Below are 5,612 nucleotides of genomic sequence, written 5' to 3'. Positions count from 1 at the left end.
CGGCTTCCCAGAATTCAGATCAAATCACAGAACACTTCTCAAAGTGAGTCCCAAAACAAAGCTACACATCAGGGCTTATATAGCCTTCTCCTGGCTCAGAGAATGTAACAACCTTATTGACTCACTGGCCAATCAAGAAGTATCTACAGAAAAACAAGCCTCCCACCCCAGGCTCCAGGTGCACGTTAGCCTAGGGGCAGGGAAGATCTTTAAAATTTACATTCTTATTACACTTGCCCAGGGTCACCCAGCTAGAAAGTGTCTGAGGCTGAATTTGAACTCAGAAGGAGGAGTCTTCCTGACTCCAGGTCCAATACTCTGGCCGATACAGAGCTACCTAGCTGCCCAGTTCCCTTAGCCAATACTGATAAGGCATGGGGTTCAGGCCCTTCACCGTCCTGACCATCCTTCTTTGGACACATCACAGTTTATCGGCATCCACTCTAATCAGAACCGAACACCGAGATGTTCCAGTTATGGCCTGCCCGGGACAGAGGCCAGGACTCTTGATGGATGGAGTAGTAGGAATCTGTCTGCCAGTGAAGGGACTGGCACCGTTAGGACAAAGGCGGCATTCTCGCCAAGGTGCAGGACGGAGAGCCATTGGTCCAACTGGGCATCACCTATGGTGGGTGAGGAGGACTAACCTGGCAGACCAGGCAATAACAGGGCTGAGAGAGAGATTACAGTGATTCTGCAAACCTAGGAAAGGCTTCATTGGAACAGCAGGAGGTAGGGTAGCACCCAGGAATTTCTGAAATGACGATGAAGGCATTTGGATCCCTGGTGAGAGATTCTGACCTTTGTGGATGTGTTACTAGAGAAGAGCCATGCCCAGAAGATGCCCATGCGTGAGCACCTAATGAGGAGGTCCACACTGTGGGTATGGATGGGGCCCAGAGTCTGGCGGAAGACTCAGGACCCCAGCTAACAAAATGTTTGTGGATCTGCGAGCCTGGCTGAATTAGGCTCAGGAAGAAATGAGACTAGTTCTGTCCTGAGGACAGAGCCCCATCCAGATGTGTCCAGCTGTCTGGAGCCGGAAGCTGAGGCTGCTGCGTTTCAGTAGATGCCACTAATCTTCCCTCAAAGCCAGGGAGGTGATAGGTGTGGGGGAGGAAGCCTTGGGGTTGGCCGGGAAAGCCTCAGAGATTGGCATCTGCCCTCACATTTGCCAATGCACTTTCAGAACAGCTGATGTATTACAGAAGTTCTCTCCTACTCAGTTCCCCTTTGAAGAGAGTCTAGTGCCCAGCAAGGTTAAAGGGACAGCTGGAACATTGGGGCATGGAGGCTGGGCCCTGCCCCGGTCACTTTGGAAGTAAAATGCAAGTCCCACAAAGACAGGGGAGGGTTTGTTTTTGCCTTACCTGACCCAGGGCCTGGCATGTGGCAGTTAATGACAGTTTTAAATTGAATTGGGAGGAATACGCCACAAATCAATCCTATCCTGGGGTCAGGAGTAGTGAACAATGTGCCTGGGCATCATCTGGATATTGATCAATCGTTAATCAGTGGGCACCATGCCATAACAGGAGCTTCCTCCCAATAGCCAGGGTAGATTGCACTCCCCTCCATGAGGCCCGGGGTTATATGTCCCTCCACAACTGGAGATGAAGAAAGTCTGGCTTCTAACCCAGAAAAGAGAAGGGAAGTCTTGAATAATGGCTTGCCTTGTTTGTGTCTCCTAAGTGTCTGCTGCTTAGGGTATGACAATAATTAAGAGGCTCAAACCAATTGATAAGGTGGCCGGCCTATTGACTATAGCTCTTCTCCCTGGATAACCCCCCAACCTGCCTACACACAAGATCAGATGGGCCCTAGAGTGGAAATAGTGAGAATCGCACCCAACTGTGTGTGATCTAAGGTCTCCACCTTCTTGCCCAAGACCTCATCCCAATTCTTTAGCAATGCTTTCTAGAATCCTTCTGGCAGGATCACTGGGGCCCCCATAAATCAGCAGATGCAGGAAGCTGTTAGCTGGTTTGACAAGTCTTGAGGTGATCTGGTTTAAGCCCTGATCTGCCCTGTGCAAACCTTTCAAGGATTTATTATGCTGACAAATAGCTGCCTTATTCCCTCAACCACCACCATTCATTGATTGCTTCTTTAGCTGACAGTTCCTGCTTCCTCCCTCATCGGATGAGACCTCTATCTATGACTGCCTCTCATAGTTACTCCAGGGGAGTGGTGCCATGTTGGACACTGGGTCAGGAAGAGCTGAATTCAAATTTTACTTTGGTCTTTTATTGTGTGACCTTGGGCAAGTAACTTATATCTCCGAGGCTCATTTTCATTAACTATAAAATAGAGACAGTGATTCTTGCTGTACCTTCCTCACGGGCTCAAGTGAAACAAGTTCGTGATGCACTATCCAAGGTCAATAAATGAATTGTAATACTAATACTGCTGCTATCATTACCACTTTGGGAGAACAATCAGCTGCCTCCTGTTCAGAGAGCCCTCTCCAAGAAGGGCCTCATGCCTGTTTCTCGGCTCTCGTGTACTCCCGTCCTTCTCCTCCTCCTTCCGAATGTCACATCCGTCCACCCTCTACCCTCCTGAGGTCACCTAGCTTAACCCTTTGCCTTTATAGATTCTCTTCCTTTCTGTTTTTCCATCAAAGTCATGCTGTGTTGTTTTTTAAGGGACACTTCAGTCTCTCGTTTTCCTGCTGGGTCACTTTTAAAAGCACCCTAATCTCCCCTGTGTCCAGCCTTGCTAAATGGCTCCTCAAAGCTTTCACAGTGGGTTGCCTTCAGCAAAACCCCTTTCCCACCCTGATCAGTGATGCATCTGGTCTGGCCTTCCATCCAGACTTCTGAGTGACCTCTCCATTTCATAAGGATCCTGGATTTAGAGCTTAGAGGTCTCCAGTCTGGCCCCATTCATCTTATCTGTGGTTATCTGGGAGCAGAGATGATTTCCTTTCTCCCCCAGCTTATGAACTGATGTTTAATCACAGAAAGCAAGGGGCAGATACTTCTCCAGGACCATTGCCTGGAGGGTGGTGGAGGGGCTTGTGTGGCTCGGTGAAACTCCGAGCTATGCCATGCAGGGTTCCCCAAGATGGACAGGTCATAGAGGAGAGTCCTGACAAGAGGGGATCTGCTGGAGAAGGAAGTGAGAAACAGCTCCAGTGTTTTTGCCATGAAAATCCCATAGACAGTACTAAAATGATCCAAGAGATGGCACCAGAAGATGAGCCCCTCGGGTTGGAAGGCATCCAATTCCCTCCTGGGGAGAGCAGAAGATGCCTACCTATGCTTCACTGCTAATGAAGCAGCTGAACAAAACCCAAAGGAAGTTCAGCTGTGGGTATGTCTGGAGATGAAAGGAGACTCTGATGCTGTAAAGATCAATATTGTGTAGGAACCTGGACTATGAGATCTATGGTCAACCAGGAGATGGAAAGATTAAACATCAACATCTTGGGTGTCAGGGAACTTAAATGGGTGAGTTTAATTCAGGCTATCATTACATATGCTGCTATGGGGGCAAAAGTCCCTCAGAAGAAATGGAGAAGGTCTCATGGTCAATAAAAGAGGGAGAAAAGCAGCACTGGGGTGTCATCTCAAAAATGACAGAATGAGACCTGTTCCAACCAAATACAAACCATTTAATATCACGGTAATGCAAGTCTATGTTCCAACCACTGATGCCAAAGAGGCCAAAGCTGACCAGTTCTACAAAGACCTACAACATCCTCTAGAAATAACACAAAAAAGATACCACTTTCATCATGGGGGACTGGAGTGCTAAAGGAGGAAATGAAAAGATAATCAGAATAACAGACAATTTGGCCCTGGAATACCAAATGAAGCAGGGCAGAGACTAATGGAGTTTTGTCAAGATATCTCAGTGGTTAGAGCAAACACTCTTCTTCAGCAACCCAAAAGGCGACTCTACACACGGACATCACCAGATGGCCAATACAGAAGTCAGATCGATGGTCTACTTCACAGCCAAAGGTGGAGACACTCAACACAGTCAGATGAAGCAAGACCTGGAAGTGACTGTGGCTCAGATCATGAGCTTCTTATTGCAAAATTCAGACTTAAATTGAAGAACATAGGAAAGTCACCAGACCATACAAGTGTGCCCTAGATAACATCCCTTGGATATGAAGTGAAGGGGATGAGTAAGGTAGATAAGAGTGCCTGAAGAACTGCGGACAGAAGTTAATAATACTGTGCAGGAGACAGCAACCAAATACATTCCAAAGAAAAAGAAGGGCCAGAAAGCAAAATGGCATCTGATGAAGCTTTACAAATAGCTGAGCAAAGAAGGAAAGAGAAAGAGAAGGGAGAAAGGGAAAGATATAGCCAGCTGAATGCAAAACTCCAGAGAATAGCAAGGGGAGGTAAGAAGGTTTTCTTAAATGAGCAGTGCAAAACAATAGAATGGGAAAGGTGAGATATCTTCAAGAAAATTAGAGATATCAAGGGAAAGTTTCGTGCAAATATGAGCATTGTAAAAGACAAAGAGGGTAGGAACTTAACAGAAACAGAAGAGATTAAGAAGAGGTGCCAAGTATATACAGAAAAAACTATTCAAGAAAGATCTTAACATCACTGATAACCGTGATGGTGTGGTTACTGATCTAGAGTCGGACATCCTGGAGAATGCAGTCAAGTGGACCTTAGGAAGCATTGCTAACAATCAGGCTAGTGGAGGTAACAGAATTCCAGCTGAGCTATTGAGAATCCTGAAAGATTCTGCACTCAATATGCCAGCACATTTGGAAAATTCAACAGTGGCCACTGGATTGGAAAAAATCAGTTTATGTTCCAGTCCTAAAGAAGGGCAATGCCAAGGAATGTTCAAATTATCAAACAATTGCACTCATTTCACATGCCAGTAAGGTTCTGCTTAAGATTTTGCAAGCTAGGCTTCAGTAATATGTGAACCAAGAATTATCAGAAGAGCAGTCTGGTTTTTGAAGAGGCAGAGGAATTAGAGACCAAATTGCCAACATTCACTGGATTTGGAGAAAGCAAGAAAGTTCCAGAAAAAACGTCTAATTCTGCCTCATTGACTACACTAAAACCTTTGTGTGGATCACAAAAAAATGTGACAAATCCTCAAAGACACGGGAGTACCAGGTCATCTTACTTGTCTCCTGAGGAACCTGTATGCAGGACAAGGGGCAGCAATTAGAACTGAACATGGAACAACTGATTGGTTTAAGATTAGAAAAGGAGTGTGACGGGGCTGTTTATTGTCACTTTATTTTATTTAAATTATATGCAGAGTACATCATGTGAAGTGCCAGGATGAATCAAAAGCTGGAATTAAGGTTGCTGGGAGAACCATTAGCAATCTCAGACATTCAAGATGATACCACTGTGAAGACGGAAAGTGAAGAAGAATTCAGAAGCTTCTTGATGAGGGTGAAAGAGGAAAGTGTAATATTTGACTTGAAGCTTAACATAAACAAAACAAAACAAAACCAAGCTCTTGGAGACTGGTCCCATCATTTTCTGGCAAATAGAGGGAGAAGAATTGTAAGCAATGTCAGATTTTATATTCTTGGGCTCAAAGATCACTGCAGATGGAGACTGCAGACATGAAGTTTAAAGATGCTTGGTCCTTGGAAGGAAAGCTATGGC

Source organism: Petaurus breviceps, unplaced genomic scaffold (genome assembly GCF_028583685.1).
Source record: "Petaurus breviceps papuanus isolate PSGF00001 unplaced genomic scaffold, PetGlider_PUasm1.0 90721, whole genome shotgun sequence".
Classification (NCBI taxonomy): domain Eukaryota; kingdom Metazoa; phylum Chordata; class Mammalia; order Diprotodontia; family Petauridae; genus Petaurus; species Petaurus breviceps.
This window is presented reverse-complemented; position numbering follows the sequence as displayed.